At 39.9% G+C, this 26,291-nt stretch overlaps 1 long non-coding RNA gene across 2 annotated transcripts in view; it reads right to left on the reverse strand.

The window, feature by feature from the left end:
- The window catches only part of LOC311436254, a 237,430-nt gene extending 214,009 nt beyond the window's left edge, over nt 1-23,421 (reverse strand). For both annotated transcript variants that reach the window (XR_014692692.1, XR_014692694.1), the window contains exon 1: nt 23,321-23,421. This is a non-coding gene — a long non-coding RNA (uncharacterized lncRNA). The remainder of the gene's footprint in view (nt 1-23,320) is intronic.
- Nucleotides 23,422-26,291: the final 2,870 nt, after the last annotated feature.

The following is a 26,291-nucleotide window of genomic DNA, read 5'->3' on the forward strand; positions in this document are numbered from 1 at the left end:
ACTTTTCCTTGCTCCTAATCCTCTCCACATCCTGTAAGGAAAGCCTAAGCCCTCACTCAGAATTAAGAATTTCCTTACACTGCACAGCCCTATGCATTAAATATCACAATGTTTAAACATAATCATCCACATGTGCAAGGGCTACAAACAGGGAGATAATCAGATGCCAAATGGTTGCTTATTTATTAGGTGCCTGAAGATACAAAAAAAAAAAAAAAAAAAAAAAAAACTTTGGGTACGTGGTGGTTTTACTCAGCTGGGCAACTGAGCACCACCCCTGCAGCCCCCTGCTACCCAAACCTTGCCACGTAAACCCAATACAGGCGCCACAATATGAGAAAGACATAAAACAGGGTGTCGAAGGAGGGCTAACAAAGATGGTGAAGGGTCCAGAGGGGAAGATGTACGAGGAGCAGATGAGGCCCCTTGGTTTGCTCAGCCCCGAGCAGAGCAGGCTGAGGGGAGGCCTCATGGCGGCCTGCAGCTCCCTCACGAGGGGAGTGGAGGGGCAGGCGCTGAGCTCTGCTCTCTGGGGACAGCGACAGGACCCGAGGGGACGGCATGGAGCTGGGACAGGGGAGGGTCAGGCTGGGGATTAGGGAAAGGTTCTGCACCCAGAGGGTGGCCGGGCACTGGGACAGGCTCCCCAGGGCCGTGGTCACGGCACTGAGCCTGCCGGAGTTCAAGAAGCATTTGGACAACACTCTCAGACATCTGGTTTCATTTTGGGGTTGTCCTGTGCAAAGCCAGGAGTTGAACTTGATCATACTTGTGGGTCCCTCCCAACTCAGGATATTCCCTGATTCTCTGACTAACTACCGGGGCCACACAGCTAAGAACTCCTGCGGATTTCTCTAGGAGCTCTGTACAATAAAGCCTTCCCTTCTCTGCTGGCACACTTTGTATTTCCCTCCTAGGGAGCTCAGTTGAAAATGTCAGTCAACCCCCACTAGAGAAAAACTTTGACACTCTTAAGTTCAGAGAATGCACTGAGAGAATCTGCAATTATTTATTTATTTATATTTCTTTTGTTTCTAAACCTTTGATTTGCGAGAATCACTGCCTAAATTTCCTGGCACAATAATTATAAATACTTCATGATAGTATATGAATGTAAAAAATTCTATTTGAAGTTTTGATGAGTCTGTGATGAAACATTCGCGCATTGTTTTCACTCATCTGGGGACTTCGATGCTACAGTCATTTACAGAGGATAAAACTTCTACGTTACTTCCCCCATTTCCTCATTATTTATCATTCCCTTTTCTCAGCTCAGAGTGCCATTTCCCAGAAGAAAATTCTGTTGATTTTAGTGTGAGTTACACACTCAAAAACTAGAAGGAACTGAGGTAGCTTCAGCCAGACAAAGGATATACTTGGCAAGAATGCACACGTATGAAAGCTTATTTCAGCGCCAGTAACATCAAGCAAATGACGAGCTGGGAGCTACCTGTACCCCTGACAAGTGGAGACGGTTTTAAAGCACAAGGGTACAACGTAGCCCACTCTGTACACGATTCTGTTGGTAAAAAGAGAAATAATTTCCAAGACCAAACCACTGCTTAGCCCCGAACAAATCATCACAGAGGTGTATACTATTTCCTCAATTTTCTCTGCTGGTCTCTAGAGACTAAGTGACAGGATTCTTCAATACGTGTCACATAAAACTTAAAACAAAGTACTCGTGTTAGTTGCAGCCCCTGAAAATAAAACTGGAAAGCTACCAACAAGGCAAGGTTGGTTTCCAGTTCTGAATTGTGAGATGAAGCTACACCTGGAAGCACAGTCTATCGTTTCCTTTGCGGAGCTCCTGCAAAGGGCGTGTGGTGATACTGAGAAGAAAACTCATCCTAAAGGGTCATCTTGGACTAGACACAAAGCATAATAGTGCAAAAGCAACATCCAGGCAACTGCAATATGGAACAAGTAACTTACAGAGTGAGAGGGAAAACAATACATAGAATGTAAATTCCTACCTGTTTATCACTTAAAATGTATACAGCAATTAACTCTACACAGTAAAGTCTGTAACTCAAGGATACTAGCAACTCACAGTCACGAGCCCACTCGCACAAATGAGAAGTCACCTAACACAAAGCAAGATCTTCCTTAGCAGATAGACCATAGGAAGAAAGCAGATGCCTTTCTTTATCAGAGATCAGACGGGCAAGGGAAGCATGGTCAGAACAGAAATTCTAGTCTGCATGTAGAGCTTAAGTGGAACCACATAGGTGACTTCCCTATGAGCAAGGAATTTAATGATTTGCACATATAGTCACCCATTCCACTTTAGCAGCAGCCTTCTGATAGGATATTGACAGAGTTTTGAGATTAACTGAGAAGTTGCAATGTGGCCCCTGTGTGCTTTTTCTTTCCCTTCTTTTCCCTTACCACACTAACACCCAGGACACTACGCAACCTTTGCAGTTCATACAACAAATGGCTTGAAGGAGGCAATATGGAAGCATCAAAAATCAGGAAAATGGGCTTCTGAAGTAGCAGTATCAAAAGCATTGGCAGCAATGATGAAAAAGGAAATGTTATCTTAAATAATCTCAATGATGACAGGGGGTTCAGGAAAAGAAAATAAATCCTCAGTTTTATTTCAGCTCCTCAAACATCACATCGATAATTCTGAGGCAGAGACTAAAGTGTATCTGTAACTAGCTTTATCTTTATTACAAAGTTAGAGCTTTTATTGCAATTGTCACCTAAGCTTAGAAGTTCATATTTACATTTTACACGGTGCTTATGATTTGTTTACAATGCTGACATTTTCAATCCAAGCTCCATAAAATATGAAGACAGAAAGAGATAGTGTACAACCAGCTACAGAAACTTTCAAGCAGTCCACTGAAGCTCCACAAAAAGGCCACTAAAGTTACCAGAGTTTAAATGTTCCAAACTAATAAATAAAATAAAAATAAAATAAATTTAAGATGACAAGGAACAGCCTTGTGAAATAATATCTCCTTTTGCTTCTTCCCTGAAATGATCCATCTCAAATTTGCTTTTCAGGTTAACCCAGGAAAACAGATCTGTCATTTTTAAACTAAAATAATAAAAATAGTTTCTCCTTTGAAATCTTCATTAGCATGCATTATATCCATTTCTAGCATGGTAGCAGTACTGACATTTTTAGATTTTCATGATTCTGAATGTCAAGCTCAGAAAGAAGTAAAAACCACAATGAGATTATTCCTTTTGAAAACATTCTTTAAAAATAAAAGACAGAAATTCTGATGAGAATGGTGATAAAGCAGCCAAATCTTGATATGAATAACTATCATTATGCTGAATAGTGAAAGGAAAGACATATAAAAAGACCTTTAAAATCACACAGCCAGTTGCGAACCAGACTGTGACTACTGGATTTCTTACGTGATGATTGCTCTCTGAGTCAGGAAAACCACACGTGCAATCCCATACGCATAAAAGGATGGAAAATCAGAGGCACTTTTCCTTACAAAGAACTTGATTCATTGGGCCTTTACATAATTCACAGCACTAAAAGTGCAGAGGATATCCAGAGAAGTGTCATTCATGACATTTTTCCATTGCCCCAGTTTAAAAAAAAGCTTCTAAACAGGATTATGTAAATTATGTGAATACGCACACATTTATGTATGGACACAAACCTCTACCATTTCTGAGGCACACGTGGCCTTTCACATTTTTTATTTCACAAAGAACATAAAAACACTACTGCCAAGTTTTCAAGTCATCACCACGGCAAATGAGCTTTTTCCATTTGATCATTAATTTAAAAAAAATAGAAATAGTAACGGAGTACATGCTACTTTTATCCCTTTTAAAAATACCTTCTACTTGATGCATTATGTTTTGCTATGTACCAGTCAAATTAAGCAGAGGCTGGCAACTACATATGGCAACCTGATTAATGGCTTTTAATATGATTTATGGGCTTCACTTTAGTACATTGGGTCATTCTGATTTTTAATATATTCCTACAGATGTGAATGAGCACCACATTAAGTTCTGCCTGAGTAAAAAATTTCCCATTGAGATTGAAATGACTGAACATTTTCATTTAATGAGGATTGTCTAAGGGTTTGGGATGAGATTTTTTTTTTTAAGGCAGCTCAAGTGCCATCTAACAGAATCTTCAGAAAAGCTGATACCAGCAAATACCAGGCATTTTAAAGACACTAATAACTACTGAAGTGCACATCTAGGTACCTGAAGCCTATAGAAGATTCATGCCTTTTCAGATTTGGTGGTTCTCTGGGGCTCTATCGGTCTGCAAAGTCCACTGACACCACTTTACTACAGCTGAGGTTTCTGCCCAGCCCCTGTATATTTTCACATTTGCATTGAGCAACAGAATGCGTATGTCCCAGCAGTAAATGGTTCCAAATCATTCTGCATCAAGATCAGCTATCAAAGACATGGAGGCAGAAGAGACAACACCTTTGTGTTTTTTTCTCCTTACAGCAGGTAATAATAGCAAAAGAAGAAACAACGGGATCCAACATCCCTCTCCATCTCTCACCCACTTTCAGCAAATGCTTATATTACACACAGAAGAATCTGTCTGGATTGAATGAAATGCTTCGTTACACCACTGGTCATCTGGAATGATGATTTATTTATTTATTTTTTTGGCCACAAGATCATGCACAGACTTTTTGTTTTGCTTTGTTTTACAGTTCTGCAAAACTGAATGAGAAGAAACTAGTTTTCTTGTCTTTAAAACAGCTAAAAATGCAGCATTACTTTGGAGCTTTCTCCTGGCCCTAATACTGCTTCTTTTCATGTCAAAGGATGAAAAGAACTAGGCCATTACTAAGAACTCTGAAAATCGAGCTCACTATTGAATACTTGAATTATCCAGCTTCTTTCTTTTGACAACAGTTTCAGAAATAATATAAAAAAGTAAGCTAAAAAGAGGGTATAAACACAGCAGCAAAATATTTGTTGGAATTCTGAAAGTTTATAAACATGCTTTGGTCATTTACAGGTATTTTTATTTTAAAGAAACACAATTTTGCGTTACCCTTGCCTTATGTCTGCAAAAGCTTTTTATTATATCTCTTTCCCTTACAGTTTTAGGCAATGTTTGGGCCTATCTGGCAGTAAAGACAATTCAATTCATTAAGCTTAATTATATGGGATTGGAGTCAGGGATTAGTTTATTGCTTAAGTGTACACAGTAATTATTACTGATGTTAAGAAGGATATTTAATCACTAAGAGGATCTTACTGCATTACTGTTGGTGACACTGGCACCAGATTACCAAAATTGTGTCTTGGGAGTTCATCAGCATCACAGGACGTTTCTCATTTTGCTCCTTTCAACATTTTTTACTTCCCTTTGTTTTGTGGACCAACACAGGAAATACAGGAGCAGGCCTGTTCGACTCATTCAATTAGTGAAAATTAGCAAGGGCTAAGACTCAAGAAAATCTTATAGATACAACAGGTTTTGGGCCCAGGACTTCAAAGTCCAACAAGTCAAAAGAGGCAACACACAAAGATGCTGAACGTTGAAGTCAAAACTGATGCAAGTTTCTTCATCCTTCATTCACAAACCAATGCAGAGTTACAGCCTTAGGTAAAACCTTGCTGGGCAGTTTCCCATCCACCACACAATTAAGGTTGTTTACTCAAGGACCAGGCTGTGCTTTATGTTTTTGCAGCAATTTTGGATGCTTCTGCCTAGTTCTACTGTAGTTGGTCAGCGTGGTGTAGGAAATAGTGTTAGGAGAGTCTCCAGACTAGGGGATTAGGAAATCAGTCTTCTATCAATGGTCTCTTGTCATCCTCCAAAATGGGCAAGCTAACACCAAAGCAATAATCTGTCATAACAGGAAGCAGCAACTCAAACCTTTCCATGAAGCCTTTGACCTTCTGGAATGTTTCCAGTCTTCACAAAATCATTGTGATCTTGCCTGTGTTTGTTCCAGAACAGCTACGTAACCTACGTCCACTTTAAAGGGCATGCCAGAACAAAGTTGATGTGCCCTATTCTACCTTGTCTAATTTTAAGCAAAGTTGCTAGACTCTGCCCTTCTTTATACCTGAGATATATGAACCTGTCAAGTAAGTAGGAGTGTTTTTTATGAACTCTCTAAAAAGAAACCCCCATCAATCCTGAAAACAGTAATATATGTTAATATTCTAACACAAAACTGAAAGCCCATCATTGTTATATAATCACGAGGGAACAGAAACAGAGAATTAAGTGTGAGGTTATTTGCTGTGTGTGCGCTCACAGCAGGTAACGCTGCAGCTCACTGTTCTGTAATATACTGCAGGAACAGTTCAAAGCCAAGAATGATACTTTAACTCAACTGCTCATCACAAACTCATTTGGCTGGCAATAAACTATTTGTCTGGAATGCATTACACCAAATGATGGTAAGCTACTTCATGGGCAAAAGTATTATGGAGCTCTTACAAATAGCTTTCTTCATGAATAACTGAGAGGTTGCTTATTAAAGATTTCCAAATACGGAGAAGGAAAAGAACTTGCAACCAAATCTTTTTTTTATTTATGATACATTAAAAGAGTATTTTTTGTTTAGATCTACTAAAAGAGTTTAATGCTAAACTAAATCTTGTTTTCTGTGAGATTCTTTAACTGCTTCTAGAAGTTCTGTTCTGTCTAGACCATTTGTTAAACAACAATATCCTGTTCAACACAAGCAACTGAGACATTTTATTTCTAAAGTCTTTCCTCCTTTTTACTGCTATCAGCTGGTCTCAAGCTCAAAATACATTCTACTCCCACTCCCCTCACTGAGGGAGAAGAAAAACTACTGAACACTGCATTCAGAAGCAGAAGGTCTAAGAGAAAAGGCCTAAGTATCAGTAGCCTTGGTCTCATTTCCCATCCCCTCGGGCTGAGCTCATGGGAATATTAAGTGGCTTTCACTGCAGATTCATTTTGCAGCTTATCAGCCTTTGAAATGACATAAACCATGCCTCTGCCAGCCACAGGAGGGGTCTGGTCTATGCTTCCCACTTAGAGCAGAAATGGAAACTCAAACCAGCTATCGGACATTGGCCGTAGAGACAGTAACTGCTGAGGATGCTACTGTTAGCCTAAGTTTCTATTTATTTATTTAGTCTAATTAAAGATATGTGAAATCAGCAACAATATCACTCTGGGACAAAGAAAACTAACTGATCATAAAAGGGCTTCTTGTGAGAGAGAAGAAAAGATTATTTTGGAGAGCAGATTCCTTCCTTCTGTATTTTATGGAAGACTATGCAAGTGAGTAAAGCTCAAAAGGAAGCAGGAATTCTTTCAGCTGGAGCAAGGAATTTTGTCTTGCAGTTTTTCACAAACCCATCCAAGCTCTGGAACCCACATGCTTACAAAGGACGGCTTCTCATCTTGTGCTGTTCTAATACTTGCTGGCAGGCCTCAAAGACTGCAGAGATATATTACCAAACTATTGCTCTCTACATCTGTGTTTTCTACCACAAGCACTATTAATAAAAGAACTATTAATAGACAATAACGATCTGTGAAAATATTAACATCATCCTATTGCTAGTCTATGATTCAAGCACAGCCAAGTAATCTGAAGGACTCGGATGTGATCAGGGTATGTATTTCCTCCTGTGGACTACACAGCTAGCCTACAACTTTTAAGAAATATTGTTTTGGGCACTTGCACAACACAACATGGCAAGGTAGTCCTATCTCCTCCCAGAGTGCCCTTGTCTTCAAGCCCATCTATTTTCACTGTTTTCACTGTATCTCAAGGCTTTGGTGTGTGCTAACTTGTTTAATATGGTAAGTGCCATTTATTTTTATTTTTTTTTTTTTAAGAACTTACTCACTGGATATGAACTCTATCTGTAACAAAATTCAGAAGGGAAACACAAAGATGCTTCCCACATAAAACACAAAAACACATAAAGCTTCCTAATTGCACTCTGTGGGCCCTACATTTCCAGGGTTACAGAGAAAAATGAAGCTGCATCCTAGTATACAAGATGAGTTGTTCCACTATGCACTAACAGCAAAGCTACATGACTTTCTACTAGCTACATGCTATCCTCAAATGCTAAAAATCAGGAAACACACAGTGCCTGAGACCAGGAAGCCAGGAGGAATGATGACCGTTTCCTTCATCTGATCTTTTTCGTGTCATCATCCATGACTCCCAATAACCATGACAAGCTTATGATGTCTGTCAAATCCTTAGCAGCTACTTTAAAAAGTTAAAGAGTTTGTCCACATGATAGTGAAGTTGTACCAGCACTTAATTACCTTCCCTGACAAAACAAGATGTGCCTTATTTCTAGCTTCTTTCTAGTTTTTATTCAGCAGGAATAACTGTAATTTTGAATTAAGAGTTTTCTGCTGTTGCTAAGCTTTCACTCCTGCTGGTGGATGAATAAAATGGATCCACTTAATTAGCCAATTAAGTTCTACAGGGACAGCAGAGTCACCAAGACAGTCAATACTGAAATTCCAGTGCAGAGCTGGACAACCCATCTGAGGGCACACTCAAAGAAAAGAAGAACCCTAAGGTGTGGAGAGGGCAAAACTTGGAGGAGGGAGGGGATGAAATTTCAAGCCATTTGATTGCTACTTCCATACGGGCAAGTTTTCCCACATGCCCTAGCAACTTGCACTTGGAAATATACCTGACTAATTACCTTCACTTGCCAATACTCAGAGAGAAAGAGAGAAGTATGTGCACGGAGTGTGCAGCTTTTAAACAAACGCACATACTTTGCTGTAAAAATGCTCTCTTTGTTCCTTACTTAAGTATAAAGGTGATAGCATCATCCAATCAAAGGAAGAAGCAAGAGCAGTTCAAGGAGAGAATTATTTTTATTGTAAATTTCCAGAGGGAATTAACCAATTTTCTGTATTATGATAGAATCAGCATATTGTAGATTGAACCTGTTGATAATGTCAAAGCAGAAGAGGCGCTCTCAGATTTGTGTGTCTGCTGAATCTCAAACACAAAAGGCTGCCTTACTTTTGTTTGCTCGGCAGTTTTTTCATCACCGTGCACATTATTGGACCCTACCGTGGCTGCAGCAAGCACTTGAGCCTGGCTGATGAGAGAAGTGAAAATACTCCTTGAACCTCATATGATTCAGTACTTGGCAACAACCGCCCGTCCCAGCAACGCATGGGTGATGGAGAAAGAACAGGGAGGAAATGAGATCATGGCCATAGCCAAAGAATTCTTTTGAGCGTGACTACATACCACACTGTTTAAAATAAAAATACTTATTATTGCTATCCTACAACCTAATCCTGAATATAATTACTTTATACAGAAAAGAAGTTGGCAGGCTACCAACATGAAAATAAGGGCAAACACAGAATACCTAGGAAAAGCAAGGGAGCTCATAACCTTCAAATCCCACTTTTCTACATTCACTTAGCATATATATTTTAATGGCTGCTGCAACGTTCAGGAAAATGACATAGTACCCTTCTGAATATATTTTATTGAAACCGGTGGATTTGGTGGTAGATTTAATGAAATAAGCATTAAAGATGATATTTTACTTTTAGTTTGAATTAATTTTCAGAAGAACAGGTATGAGTGAATAGGAAAGAGAATGGGACTGAGCTACTCCAGTAGCAAGCTGTCATTTTAATCTAATAGATAAGTAAATTAAGTAATATTGCAGAAATGGGATGCAGCCTAACTTCCTGCCAGAGTTCCTGTATTTCTTACTGTTCTCCTTTCTTAGAGAACAGATGCAGCAGAGCACTGCAGCTTCTAGTCTTAAGAGCAGTAAATAGGACAGATCCAGTTTCATAGAAATGGAAACAGGAAAAAAAAAATAATCAAGTAGCCACAAACTCAGGGTTAAGTACTGCACCAAAACACAGGTGGTACAGCCATTTAAGGACCACTTTGACCTTCTATCCTTAAATCTGGTATGAAACAACCTCTAGGACTGCTTTGTTATTTAATCTTCACTGTGGCATAGAAACACAATAATCCCTGAAAACTTGTTTCAGACATTAATTACTCTGATCATTCAAACCAAAGCTGCACTTTAAATTTATAGTCACTGTATATTGCAGCACCTTCATATGGTAAAAGGTATCTGACTACCCAATTTTTCAGACTTCCAAATTAATATTGCTAGACTGTGATCAAATTATTCCACTTTTCCTTTGAAGAAATAAAATACATCAAAAAGTGTGCTTATAACAAATAGCTCAATTCTCAGGATCTCAATTAGCCTCCTTGCACTTCTCAAATTTCTCACTCCTGCTTACACTACGGACATGAAAATTAAAGATGCATTCCATTAATGGTAACACCAGCACCGAAGCACAAGTAATATAAATGCTGCTCTCCTATTGTGAAGCACCGTTTATGTATTCAGAATTCATACAAGTCTCTTGACTCATAATCACGGTAGGACATCCATCATTCGGTATTGCATCCATCACCCATCGTAAGGGCCAACCCATCTAGGTTCCCGATAGACACATGTGTACTTCTACAGCAATTCTAGATTCACTGTTCAGGATGATAGAGCAATCAGATGCAGCCTGCACGGGTTTATGAAAGGCATGCCCTTGCCTGACTAACCTGATTTCCTTCTACAACAAGATGACCAACGAAAGATGAAGGAAAGGCTGTTGATGTTGTCTACCTGGGTTTTTGTAAAGCATTTGACAGTGTTTCCCCACAGCACTCTCCCAGAGAAATCGTCTGCTCGTGGTTTGACCAGGTGTATAACTCGCTGGGGGAGGAACTGGCTCAAAGAGTTGTCATGAATGGAGTTGGATCTAGTTGGCAGCAGGTTACTCCTGGCATTCCCCAGAGCTGAGCATTGGGACCAGCTTTGTTTAACATTTTTGTCAGTAGTCTGGATAAGGAAACCAAGTACACCTTCATTAAGTTTGAGGGTGCTAACAAATTAAGCAGGACTGCATTTCAAGTACTGTGTTCAGTTCTGGGCCCTTCACAAAACAGATGGTGGTTTTCTTAGAAAAGCAATGAAACTGGTGAAGGGAATAGAAAACAAGACATATGAAGAGCAGCTGAGGGAATTTGAGTTGTCTAATCCAGACAATAGGAGGCTGAGGAGAAACCCCGTCGTTCTCTAAAACTACCTGAAAGGATGTTGCAGGAAGGAGGCTGTCATTCTCTTGTTTCTGGCGATGATAGGACACAAGGAACCCGTCTCAAGTTGTGCCGAGGAAAGTGTAGGCTGGATATTAGGAAGACTTTCTTCGTGGAAACAGTGGTCTCACATTGGAACGGACAGCCCAGGGCAGTGAAGTTGTCACCCCCTGGAGATACTGAAGAGATAGGTGGGCACGGCCCTAAGGGACATGATTTAGTGATGGGACTTAATAGGTCAGATTGATGGCTGGGCTTGATGATCTTGAAGTTCTTTTTTTTTCCAACTTAAGTGATTCTACGATTCTATTGTAGTTTCATAGGGACCACATTGATTTTGTACATTTCTGTTTAAGTAAAATGTCACGCAATACCATCTCTGCACTAAATCTCTTCTGCAAAATGGATAATAAAAGTACTTTTCTGCTTCACAGAGATATGAGAGCCTGTACTGAAACACTTTCATACTGTGGCATTAACAGGCAGCAAAGCGATGCAAATATCTGTTTTAAATTAAGAACCATTCAATTTTTTCACACAAAAAAAAAGTTCTGAAAAGCACTTCCTGCTTTAGAACAAGACCTTACTGGTGGGAAAGCAGCGTGAAGAGGTTTGTGTTTCTGAAAAGCCAGGCCCAGAGACTCTGTGAACAATCCTGGAAAGAGAGACCAAGTACAAGAGATAGTGCTCAGTCAAAAAAGCGGGCAAAGACCTGGTGTCATCAGAGGGAAATGAATGCGAATGCTAAGGGAGAAATCCTAAGCAGGGGCAGTGCTGAGGCAGCAGACCTGCACCAATCTAAATCCCTTGGTGCTATTGCCTGTTGAAACCACATCTTCCTACTGGAACCTTCAGAAAGGATCCCTAATAAAATCCCCAGTCTATGGGTGTACAGACGAAGTTTCAAACATGTTCATCACCTCGCAGATCCCTTTGTTCTCAACAGGGAAGCTCTTCCCCATTGTTCTCAGAGAGAGCAGCTATGAACACTTCCAGAAGTCTAGCCCATGATCTCAGAACCCCTCCAATTTGCAGGATCAAAAATAACTTTCACAGTGCATAGCTTTACAGCCAAGAGGAACATAATTCACACCGATGCTGGGTAAATAATTTATTCATGTATTTGTTTTAAGTCTTAATGCCTCTTTTAAGCAAAGCAATAAAGATCTCTCTAGCAATGTTACTGTGCAGTTTTAGTACCCAGAAATAAATTAAAGGAAGAGTACATACTCTAACAAAAAGAAAAGGGAAAGCATTTTTTCTTCAATGCAGTACATAAACTGGAGAATTGCATTAAGGACGCCAAAAGCTCATATGAAAAAGGAGGTGCAATTTTAACATTTGAGGGAGCTGTGCAATGCCCTATCCCTGTAACGAAGACACACCAGAAGGTTCTTGCAGTCTCTCTGATCAGCACGTTTAAGTAACAGATCACAAAGTCACGCAGAAGGTTAGTAGTAAAAACGTGAAGAAAACACAACTCCTTCTGCGCTCCCTTTAGCGTTCTGCCCACTAACAGTTAAGAAATCAATAGTGAACAATAATAATGAAAATAATTTAATTCTCAGAAGGCATCTTCTCTTTCAAGGGCCAAGAAAGGTAATTAATATGTGCACCCTCCATAAGACAGGCAGATTAATCTTAAGTTTGAACAATTTTTACATGCTTTTGTCATTGTCCCTGCCTTCCCACCCCCTTTTTAAAGTATCTATCCATCAATGTTCAGATACTCCACTCAACTTCAAAAGGAAAGTAGCATCCTTCTGCACACAGAAAGTTACAGGACATCACCATCTTCCTATCTCCCAGTACAGGTGTATCTTCCAGAGCCAAAGTGCTGTGACAAAGCTCTTTAGACTGAGCATCTTGAGAGCTACATCACTCCCCACCTGGAGTACTGCATCATCTTGGAAGATTGCCTAAGCCATCCCCTTCCTCTGCAGAAGTGTGTCCAGGCTTTTCCTATAAAATCTCTGCTACCTGAGACTCAGCATCATACCCAGGCAGTCCAAGGCCCTTATCTACTCCCACTGTTACAAAATTTCACATAACTCTTATCCAAACCTTCCTTTCTGAAGGTTAGGCCTACCACTACCAGTCCTATCAGTAGAGCAGCCTTGTATATAGCCACAAAAATTCAGAGCTCTCCTTTGAGTCTTCCTTTGTAGGAAAACCCTTTCCCTTTACCAACAGCAGAATATTACTTTTTCACAGTGAGACACAGACAAAAAACTACTAAATGGAACAGCAGAAGCTCCACTCGTTTGGATGTGCCAAGACAAACAGACCAGATAAAAACCAGTTGCACTGGGAACAATTTGACATTTGAAGGAAGGTATTTGAACTGAATAACCCGCAAGGAATATTCCAGTTCTTTGAGTCAGAGAATGGCTCTCAGAACATTTTCTTCATTTTCTTTTTTTTTTTTTTTAAGGGTCTTGTCCATACAGATCTTCTGTTGAATATGCTTTGCCTGTGTACAGAATCTAACACTCTGAGGCCCCATCTCTGCTGAGATTTTTAATTGTCTTTTTAGCAACAATGCAAACTAAGCTGATATTTGATTCCAGTTAGTGTCAACAGCTCATCTTTTGAGCGTCCTGACTGTCCTCGACCACCTAGAAATACCATCCGAGTTATGATCCATGTATGTCTCACATCTCCAGAGCACTTTAGAAATTCTGAGCTAATATTTACTTTATAAAGCGATTTTGATTCTACTTGTTTCCTTCTACTAATTGCAATATAGTTAATTTGTAAACAAGGTTGTGTTTAAATCTTTCAAGCTAGGAAATTATTATACAGCAATGAAGGGGGGGGCAACAGAGAATTATTTCAAGAATCCAGCTTATAACATGCTGTGCCTGTGTATAAGCATGCTAATCCTTTCCCGCTTTTATTTTACAAGGACTCAGCACCAGTCTATGCAAATGGACTGTAATTATTCTTGTAACCTACAAAGACCTCGGATGTCAGTATCTGGTGGAAAATCCACAGAGCAGGTAGCTGTGATTTTTCTAATTTGACATATTCCTGTTTGCTAAGGATTTTTTTTTTGGTTTTAATTGGAAACTTCTCTGGTGTTGGAGAGATGTTTTAATCAGGCATCAATCTCCAACTTAAAGATGTAAAGCAGGAAAAAATGAATTGTGAAACTAAAACGCTTCTACGTGATAAATGCCCAACTAGGTCCATTCAGGAAGATTTATGAGGAAAGATTTATACATTTAACTACCTTTTAAAAATTAAGTAGTATGTCTTCTGAACATCTTGCTTTTCGTTATCACCTACCAAAATAATCTATGGCATATCATCTGCACATTGTCTCTTATCATGTAATCTGAATAGGGAGGGCTACGGTTTTAAAAGAGATTTTAGGACAGTTTCCAAAGAGATGTTAAATAAAATAATTATCCTCATAGTTAGTTCTGTAAAAGACAGGTACATAGATTTTTTGCCGTATTGCATAAGACAATCCTGCTTTGGGCAAGAAATCAATGCGTGACATTCACAGCTCTTCTTCTGTATCAAGCATGTTTAAAACCGTTTGGCAAACTGGGTCTTTCCAGGGTGATTTATGGCAAGAGGGGCACAGTCAGCCCTGGATGCTTTGGGAAATTCCACCAGGAGCACCCATGCCTTCATCAATCATGAGGTAGTGCTCGGGATCTGCCACTCTTCTTACTTCTTCTACAGTGTCTCTGCCGTCAACAGCAAAGTTTGATTTCTCTGTGGCTGGTGAGCCATAACTTCACCTTTCCCCATTATATTTGGGCTCAAGACGACCCTTCCACCCAGATGGCAGAAGACACACATCCATGAGGAGGAACAAGACAATTCCTGCAATTTTGTTTCCCAGAGCCTGAATGCTTGTTTGAAAAGTGGAAGGGCTAGAGGAGTAAATACGCTCCAACAACATTTTAGATTCTGTGATGAAACAATATGATTGCTGTAAAAACAAAAGGGCTATAGAGCTTCTCATGCTGTCATCCTGGTAAGACAGCTGCTGCTGCTCTAAGGAAGCCAGGCTTCTGTCATAAATTAGATTTCTCCTCTTTTTTTTTTTTTTTAATTGATTTGATTTTTCTCCCTCATGCAAGATGAGATCATGGGAGCAACCTGAAACTGACCAACAATTAGCACAACGACAAAACTTGTCAGTTATTTTTCAACAGAAGCCCAAAGAAAAGCTGAGCAAGATGCAGACATGTCAGATACTAGGCCTTTTATTTGCCTCTCATGCTCTTCCAGTGCCTTTCCGCATTTCCCACAGCAGATGACAAAAGCTGGACCTTATCCAAAGAAGAAACCACCCTAGCTAATGAAGGCATGATCTTTCCATCCCTGCTTAAGCTAAAACAAAGACGACTAAAGGCGATGTGACCATATTTCTCCGTGCATCCTTCCAAACCCTCCCGACTCTCTCCCCCTACCTTTTATCCCTTTTAGTCCGCTTGTGTGGCATCAAGCTCGATGAGAGATAGAAGCATGGCTGAAGCATGCAAGCACCAGACTGATAGAAGGAGATAACATGAACACAGATGGCTACAAGGAGCAAGAGAAGCATAACAGAAGAAGCAGTGCAGCAAGTTAAGAATTACACTGGGTTTACAGCCACTGCAGATCACCGGAGCAGCACCAGTCAATTAGAGATTTCACACAGCTCGGGAATACCAGCGATCCTTATAGGAGACTTTTTGATCTAGCACACAACACAACATTATCTTAGCTAGTACATCCATTTTTAAAACAAAGCTTGAGATAAAGTACTGAAATATACCTGTCTTCAAAGTGTACTTTCATAGTCCGTGTACTTTTCACAGCCTTTGAAGTTCTAGAGCCAAACTTCAAAGATAAACGAATAAACACATCCCATCTCTGCTTGGATAATTTTTCCAAACTTCACCTATGCAAAAATTAAACGAAGTCTAGGTTTTATGACTCTTTCAGTCCCCCTTTTAGGGGAAGTATTTCCGAAACATTTCGGTCATTTAGGTACTAGGGCAACTAGTACCTAGGTACCACACACATCAGTCATTTCAAATTGCTGCGCTAATGTTTCCATTCCATATGTGTAACTAATCTCAGCAACAAAGTCTCTGTTAGTACGGACAGGGTAACCAGTGCCATGTAATCATAAATCTGTGTGAAGGAAGTTAGACAGATACCCACGGACTGATGTTAATCCTGATACGATTGACAAATTGACACAGCAGCGAGCTGAGAATATTTTTCCTGCCATTTGTCTATTTGTTCATAAGAAACACAGCAGCAACTCTGTTTGCAGATGTGCTTGATATATTTAGATTTCTTCACCTGTGATACAGACTTACAGAAAGTTCTTATTTGGAATAACAAGCAGACGAAATAATTCAGTAAGGAATGAACTGTAAATAGTGCTGGATTCTCAGGGCGACATAGAAAAGCAAAAAGAAAAGGTGAACAATTTCTCGTAAAACTAAGCAGATGCATTATTCAGTTACCTGCTATTTAATTCACTCACTGGCATTCTCTGCCTCGACCCAGCAACTGCCAGGACAAACATTTCCCTCTGACACACTTACACACCTGCTTCAGCCAAAGGACTTCGACCACCTGACTGCATTTTATTCCTGCAATCTCTCCTGCATTGTACAGAAGAGCTAAATATTTCCGAAGTTCATGAACTGCTAAGGAACCCCAGTTTCCAGATCAAAGTCACTGGGAGGTAGGGACCCAAATGCCTTGAAAGATTCAGGTTGTTAGGCCCCTCTCTGCCACTCAGATGAACTTTGGTTTATACTCACTTAAAAGCCTTTGAAAGTGGGTTTAAGTGCTTAACTCCCATTGACACTTAAAAACTAGGTCCATGCTCAGAGCAAAAGACCAAGCAATAAATTCTCAATATTATCCTTGTTGTTCTTCCTAGGTTGGATATTCACTGGGGACCTCAACCATTCATTATAGCTCTCCAAATCAGGAGTTGCCAGAGGGTAGATCTTCCAAAATAATCACAGCACAACAAAGGATCTTCTTGTTATTCTCTGCAATGGGCATACCTCCTAAAATTACGTGGAAAGCATATGACCACAGCACCACTTGCTAATTTTACTTGGTGCTGAATTTAAGGGACAAATTGCTCAGTTCCAAATGAGCTAGTTTAATTCAGTTATTACAGGAGATGAAAAAGCAGAAAGCTTCTCTCAAGCATTACATCTACTGTAACTCTTTTGATTCCTACTTTTGGACACTCATGTTGTGTTTTGATGCAGTGCATGAAACAAACCAGCACAGCCTATGCCAAAAGTAACAACATACGAGCCATTCTGTCAGGCCACACAAAAAATCACACTGCAGTTTGGGTCATCAAGAAAGAATTTCTACCAGTGGTAACATTTTACATTTCAGGTAAGTTTGCCTCCAGCTCCAGCTACACTTGTATTAAGTGATGCTGTTACAAGGTTGAACCAGCCTAATCAAGATCCTCTCCAGGCCTTTCTCTTCCTCCTCCCATTATAGACCCCTCTTTTCTCATTTCATCACAGAGGCTACAGGAGCTGTGGTCTCACTGAGCAAGAAAAGCACAGATCTACTTTGCAAGAACACGATACCTGGATGTACGACACTAGAGAGTAGACTGGGAGCAAATACCCTCTGAAGTGTTCCTCTTATCTTGAAAGCTGTTTAAACTCCCCACTTTTAACTGTGCCTGAAATCAGCGGTACCACTTACGTTAATCATATTTTGTCTTATGTTTTCATGCATAGTAGCAGAGTCATCTCAACGGGACCATGGCACAAGTAAGACTTATCCCCTTCTCATCACCAAGTTCCCAGTGCATCAGAATATTATTGTCACACCCAATAACCTATTCCTACTTCCAACTTAACTCTAAAACATGCTGCACTTAGCTCTTTCCTTCTACTCTTTCCTTGTGCCACAAGTCTGGGATGCATCCCTGCAAGGCGGAGGAAGTGAAAGCCTCCAACCACCCACGCCAATTTCTTATCTCACCCATTCAAACCAAAGAAAGAATTTTGGCAGAAGATCTCCTGAAAAAAATGAAGACATACTTCAGTATGTCTGTGACAAATTAAGCTTTTAAGAACTCCATGTCCAATTAAAACTTCTTTGATTTAAAGAAGAAATGTAAGAAAGGGAACATGCATGACAAATTATAGAAGCCAGATTGTAGATACAGGTTGCCATTACTACCTGTTGACTATTTATTACCCGTTGCAATGGATTACTTGCATTGCAATTATTTTTTCTATAAAATCTGTGGTAGGAGCAATCACCAGGTTCCACCACCACCAATTCTGTTGCATTTTAGAGAAAGCCATGTAATAACATGAAAGGGCATCACAGACTCTGACCTTGTGGAAAGGTTGTTTTAAAATGAATCGCAGGAGCAGGCCTTGCATGCAAGGCTAAACATGCGTCACTGACAGACACACAAATATTTTCCCTAAATCGTACCCAGAGACTTTCAAGACCAAATCTCTTCCCTTCACACTTTGAATGTGACAGTAGAATCAAGTACTAGTTTTGGTCTCTTCTTCCATTATTTCCATGCAGATAATCACAGAAATAAAGCATTAACTACTTTACAGAGGTATATGCCGACAGTATGCATACAGATGAAGGGCAGGAAAAGCTGGCTTCAGGAGGAAAGCCAAGTATTTGCATGAGTTTCAGCTGGGCCAAGAGTTTGATGAAATAGAGAACAAGCTGCACCTCGGAATTCAAACCTTGCCACAAACACCTTCCACTCATGGCTGGGTACTAGAGAAACACTCCTCTCTACCAAGAGTATCTGAAATGATAAATAAATACAGAATAGCTATACAGCTATACATAACACAAGAATATAAACCAAGCGTGCTGCTTAAAAGACAGTTCAGAAAAGCTCAGCTTGCTTTCCACTGCTTTAGAGTGAGGAAACATGCTTCAACCACATGAGCCAACAGAGCTCCAAATTGCGTGGTATTCGAACACAGCTATTGTGCAGAGACCTGCAAAAAGAATCTCATTGAACCATGAAGACAATGAAAGTAATTCTTTTTTGACCCTAAAGAAAAAAAAATGGTTTTATAAAGACACCACACTTGGACTTGGCCAGCCTCTTGTGTCCCAGGTGTGTGTCCTAATTTACAGGCCCAGAACCTCAATCACTTTAACCTCTCTCTGGGTCAGCAGCATTTACAGAAAGTATAGTAATTTCTTATAGGACAGGCAGCTCAGAAACTCACACTAGATTATCTTGTAGACTGATTTTCAATAGAAAGAAGAATAAAAAAATCCTAGCCCTGGCTCTGAATCATGTAAACCAGAGCCCTAAACCCTACCTCCAACAGGGGTCAAAGTATCCCAACTCATAAGCTATTCAATGTTCAACCAGAGAAGAGAATTTCCACCATGTTTTAGGGATGGTGCCAAATCCCTAATATGAATTTCAGCATTTTGGAATGAACAAACTTTGTCAATACTTTCAGCAACCACAAAAAAATTAGATGGAAAATTAATCATTAAAGAGCAGTTTGTAATTCTGCATTAAGTTATCTTCTCTTCTGAGTATTTTCACCAATTCTGAAAGGGGTTAATTCTGCTGCCAGTGGCAAGATGCTCTCTTCTTTCTTGTTTAGTAACCCACCAATCAGGCCAGAAAACAAAACAAAAAAAAAAACAAAAAACACACATGCCTATGAAAGGAATTCAGTAACTGGGCCTGTTCAGCCTGGAGAAGAGGAGGCTGAGGAGAGACCTCATCACAGCCTACAGCTTCTTCACAAGGGGCAGTGGAGGGGCATGCGTCTATCTGTTCTCTGTAGTCACTAGTGATAGCACCCAAGGGAGTGGCTGGAAGCTGCAACAGGGGGTGTTTAGGCTGTTATACCTGGATTTTTTTTTAATTTATATATATTTTTTTTTAACCAAGAGGGTGGTTGGGCATCGAAACAGGCTCCCCAGGGAGGTCACAGCACCTAGCCTGCCAGAGTTCAAGAGAAGCATTTGGACAACTCTCTGACACATGGTCAGATTTTTTTTTTGGGTGGTCCTTTAGGGACCCAGGAATTGGACTCGATCCTTGTGGATCCCTTCCAACTTGGATAGTCTGTGATTCTCTGAATTCTCACCCCTATGCATCTCTAAATCCTTAAGATAAAGTTTAGAGAAAACTCATTTTTTTTCTATGAATCTAGGGCTTTGTACCTAGTCAGCAGAGCTGCCCAAAGCCAAGAGAAACTTATGATGCTTGTGTATGCCCTTCAAAAAGCATGATGATGGGCTTTTAAAACACAGCAGGGGGAGCCACCAGAAATGATGAAGCAGTTAAACGTTAAGTATCTGCTGTTGAAATGATTAAGATGCCCTTGCTGATATTGGCAGTAGGGTTTTTGGGCTGTGTCAGAAAGCCACAACTTCATTAGGAGTAAGCTTGAAAGAAGAATTAAGCTTTTTCTCTTCTTCATTGACATAATGAAAGCTTTTTACCTCCCTGTTCCCATCGATGTAGGTACAGTTACAGGTGGTTTTCTTTCCTAATCATCCTTGTAAAACACTTTTGCAGGATGATTTCCTTGGTATTGTCTGGCATTTGAATAGCACTTTTTCAGTTCCTTTTCATCTGTTCAGTCTGTATTATTAGATTAGATGAGCATCTTTATGGAGTATTCTCTGAAGCTATTTTTTCATCCCTGGCTTTCCTCAGCACTTAAAGGCACAATCCGTAACAAGGTAAAGGGTAAGGGAGCTATTGATTATAGCGTTATCACCACCAATATCATCTCCATAAATAAGGGATTTTAACACAAACTGGCCATAGGACGGAACTGACAGGATTGGTTCTGCTTTGCCTAAAGAATATATATGCATGCAAGGGCTGTTGAGCAACTAACGTTCATCTGCAGACCTACCAGTTATGCTACCTTGAAAATTAATATAAAATGCTGAGCAACAGCCTAAAAATGGACAAAGGAATCAAGACAGAACCAAGAAACAAACCTCCAAAGAAGCGGTATTAGGTACCTGCCTCACTTCGGCCTTTTGTTCTTAGATTCTTTTGGTGAAAGCTGTGCGTGCTGCCATTATCCACCTGGAAATACTCCTAAAATCTGAAGGAACACGGATATCTTGGAAGAAGGAAATTTGGAAAGGACAGGCTCCTTAACACATTGAATTTGTTTGACCTTTTCTGCAAGCTTCCATGGGTTTTGTAAGCTATAATATACATACCAGATGCACCTGATGAGATTGTTTGAAACCATCAATTGTCATATGACTCGTGATCATCGCATCTTCTTGCACCGCTCATAAGGAATTGTTTTTTTCACACACACAAAAAAACAACCACACCAACCATAAAGCTTTGGGTTAAAAGCCATAGTATTGTATTTCACATTGTGTTTTCTTTAAGATGGCAGGATGATTCAGCACATGGGTATTTAAGCACAGGCTGAGGGAGTTGGGGTTGTTCAGCCTGGAGAAGAAAAGGCTCCAGGGAGACCTTACTGTGGCCTTCCAGCATCCTAAAGGAGGCCTACAGGAAATCTAGGGAAGAACTCTTTGTCGGGGATGCAGTGATAAGACAAGGATTAATGACTTTAAACTAAAAAAAGGGTAGAATTAGATTAGATATAAGGAAGAAATTCTTTCCTAAGAGAGTGGTGAGGCACTTGAGCAGGCTGCCCAGAGAAGCTGTGGCTGCCCCATCCCTGGAAGTGCTCAAGGCCAGACTGGATGGGGCTTTGGGCAACCTGGTCTGGTGGGAGGTGACCCTGCCCATGGCAGGGAGGTTGGAATTAGATGACCTTCAAGGTCCCTTCCAACCCAAACCATTCTGTGATTCTTCACTGAACACTCTTCAACCCCATTCAAGGCAGCATTTCCTTCTTCAGGGGCCTGTCACAACTGCGAAGGATTGTGGTATGATGCTAATCAGTAAACAGAAAATTGGTATTATCACCATTACTCAGGTAAGGACCAGAGGAAGGCAAACTAATGTGTGAGGAGCATTGTAATTGCAACCACCCAAACTGAAACAGCATGAAGGATTTTTGATTTTACTCTTCAGGGCACGTCAGATAACACAACTCTTTATATAACCAGATCTGTTCACATCTGTAAAACTAAAAATGACTGACCACTCAACACTATAAGCCAAGTTACTAGGCACACTATATTAGAAAAATCTGATGGGTAATATTACACTACAGCTTTTTATCTACCGAGATGAATCTAAACATGTGGAAATTTTTGTCACAACATGACTAAACCCAGCAGTGGTGGGTGCAACAGCTGAGCTCTGCTCTGAATAAGGCCTACTACCTTATTTTCAACAAATACATGTGGAGTCCAGTTTTTCCACATAACCACTGATACCAGACAAGGTTAATGCTTGCTCAGCAGGCAGCTAATGGGTATGAAGGCTGTTTCTTTTTTAAGGGTCAGCCAGATCATCCAGAAACATTTGCTACGCTCACCTCTCCAACTCATGAAACTCCGCAGCTATGTCAGTGAGTGAGCCTACCAAGAGGTGGCACTGGAAGGACAGCGTTTGGAAGGAGGCAGGGAAACTTCTGCCCCAGTCAAGGCTGGTGAGAGCTTGCACATAGAAATCCCCAGGAAACCCATGGATCATCTGTTTCAACATGTTCAGTGAACACTTCCACCTAGTTCTGCAAGCACATCACAGTAAAACTCATTGCACAAAACAAAACATGCATACTCCAAAGAATGAAGGGTTCATGAAAGGTCTTCTCATTATGTTTTTAAAAACACAAACACTAGGCACTAAGAAAAGCTAGCTTCAATTATTTTCTTTTCACCAAAAGAAAAGTTGTCAGAAGAATTATTTTGCTATTTTCTGAACAATGCTGATAATGAATTGGAAAGAAAAAGGCCATCAGCAAGGCATTCAAACTTAGTTTAAAGCTCTATTTAACCTTACAACTCTGTACAAATGTACAACAATTTCTAAGGTTACCACTTTGCTTTTAGTGAGTTTAAACCTAATACACAGGAATGCATATTTACATGGGAAAATTTCAGCTACCTACAAATAGGAGAAAATTCACAAATCATGGTGTTACAAGAGTTCCTATAATATTATATATGGCAGGGCACCCCTACTTGTAGTAAGCACAAATTATCATAACAGTATCTAAATTAAATTTTAGACACTTTGCTAATGAAGCATTTCAGTAGTATCCATTACAATACGGATCGATGATCCTGAATCAACTTACCGGAAATTCATATTCTGTGGGAAGTTTCAGAGGCAAGTTTTTCTTTCTGGCTGGTGAAGAACAGCTCTCATTTCATCAGCCCTCCCTTGATCTTCCCCGGCTTCTCCACTAAAACAAAGCAACAGTTTCTGGTCAGGCTGTTTTTGTTTATAGCCATTCCGACAAAACAATTTACCACAATATATTTAAGTCCCAATCCCAAGGGAATTCATACACACGCTTTAGTTCATCGTAAATGAACAAGCTGCTGCAGTTAATCTGCTCGTAAGTAAACCTAAGTGTGTATATTTGCATGACATGGACTCTAAAATCAGACAAAAACTTGGCCATGTTAAATTTAATCACGTATAATAGCATCTATGTATGCATTTGATGCATTTTGTTTATAGTTTATTTTGAATAATACAGTTCTGAATTAAGGTTGTGTGTGCTGATTTGTATGCAGTGGCCCAATTGGCTTTTTCCCCAGACATATTACAAGATGGAAATAAAAATACCTGGTTTAACTGACATTTCAGGTTAGGTTGGTCACTCGGTTTCATCACAAGCAAAAAGTTGTAATATAGCCTTTACAAATGTTTACTAAATATTGAGCAGGTCTTTATGAAGTGACTGGATAGTTTAGCAATTCATCATAATCAAGAAGTAATTCATTTACAACATAAGGTAGTTCTTACAACTAGCAGATGATAACTGCAGTGGCAGAGTTTGTACTTAAATTCCTTAAATACACGTACATAAATTCCTTACAATCCACACCTAAATTACACCTCTGTATGCGCACGCTTAAAATTTGTTTTATTGTCATTGGGCAGTAATACATTTGTTGGTGGGTTAATTGGTTATTTTTGGTTGGTTGGTATTTGGTTTATTTGTTTGATTTTTTTTTGCTTCCAGTGGACGTAACAATGGAAAGAAACAAGTAAGACAGTGAAAAAATATTAAATGCTTCATAACCATCTGTACAGCAAGCAGATGGAAACTCATTTCTTTTGCCTGTGTGAAGGCAAAAAGAAAATATCTGAGAAACAAGTCGAACTCACCAATTTGTTCCAACAAAGTGTTATCAGAGTCTGTCACATTTCAATTACCTATGTAATCAAATCATAAATGAAAATCACACAGCATGCAGAATACCTCTAATGTTCCAAGTCAAAATATATTTTTTATAGAGAGGGGTAACTCACATCGTTATGCTTCAAACTGATTAACACAAACTGTACCTATAATTAGATGTAACTAATGTAATTTAAAGAGAAAACTAATATTTGAAACTAAGCACTGTAAGTAATCTTGTTGCCTTCCAGTCAGTTACCATGTAGAAAATGTGCTGTCTCACTGATTTATTATTAAAAACATCAGACTCTTAATCAATTCTGAGGACATAACTATGTTCCTAAGGTAGTATCTCACAGATGTATTTCAAAGGAACAAACTTCTTTTTTTGTTTGCCTGTTTGTTTTCTGAAGTAAAAAGCACACAGTTCCTCCATTAGTACTGTACAAGGATGAACCAGAAGAAGCAAACTAGGAGCTGCTGCAGTATAACTAAGATTATAGAAATCTGAACTTTAAAAAAAAGGAAAATTTCTATGAAGGTTAAATGACAGCTACTGTTATATATCCAAAGCAACATCTGGAGTCATTACAGCTAATACCTTTCTTAGAAACCTCAACAATTCCTGCAAGATTCAGGTGACAGGACACAACCTGTTGGGCAATATTTTCTAAGTATGACCTCCCCCAAGTCTGTGAGATGTTTCTCTTCTCAGACTATCATTAACATGATTAGGACTTTACGTACAAACAGTTTTTCCTTCCTACAGCAGGTATAATGGGTTCCACTACCTTCACACTAACCTCATTGTGTGGTTTCATCCACCCAACAGTTTCAGATAAGCAGTGCTACCACGTGCTAACTGTTGAGGTTTTTGCACAGCAGCCTCCTTTGCTCCATCCATCATAGCTGAAGGAAGAGCATCACATGCCTGTTAGTCCCCAAATCTGAAGTTATCAGACATCAGTATTTTTCACCAACTACCCAAGTAGGAGGACTGAAAGAAGGGACCTTCCATTCGGATTATAGGAAGTCTCAGGGCCCTCTCACGTATTAAATGGCAAGGTTTCTTCTTCCTCTTTTCCACACACGAGAAATTATGATAATCTCTGTCTAGTTGCCCACAGACAGAGAAGAAGCAAAGATAATGTACCACTTGTTACCAGGGCAAGAACAGCATGGCAGAAACAGGTAAGGCCCATACTGTACACCCACCCTGAAGAACCCTAAGCAGGACCAGAACTTGGTACTTCTCGATTCAGAAGACATAAAACCACAGTAATACGTTATTACAGGATGAGAAAGTCTTAGTGCACTAGCACAGGAAAAGCTCTGTTCTCTAAAGCTAAGCTTATGAAGCTCAGGACCACTGCAAGCCCCCATTACAGTCTCCCAGATGATTTGCCATGCTGTTATATGCCCTGCTGGCCAGTGAGCTCAAGGTACTGTGGTTTCCAAAGGGGACTCATTGCCTGAAGGCTTCACATGATCAAGGAGACATGCCAGCCATTGGAATTTACCTTATTTAATCTCACTTTTCAAGCCCAGCAACACTTTGTATTGAGCGTGACTCACCCACCTGTCAGGAAATGGTCTGAGACCACCCACTTCTACGAAGGCCACCAAACACTACCTCCTAGCAAATAACTTGCCAGCATAACTAAATTCAAACACTCGGCATCACATTGAAGTACCATCGTGCCTGCATTCATCACTACTTACAATAGCAGCAGCATCCTGAGGAGTACATTCACAATTTTCACTTCAGGGTAAGTGCTGAACGCAGACCCCTTCTCCCACACAGAGAGAAATGGAAGAGGAAATCTTGTTACAAAAATGACCGTCATACAAAGAATTCTGAGCTTTTGTGAGGTACGGTGCTCGCTTTAAAAGCCAGTTATACGACATCCAGAGA

This window comes from Aythya ferina, assembly GCF_964211825.1.
Source record: "Aythya ferina genome assembly, chromosome: 4".
NCBI lineage: Eukaryota > Metazoa > Chordata > Aves > Anseriformes > Anatidae > Aythya > Aythya ferina.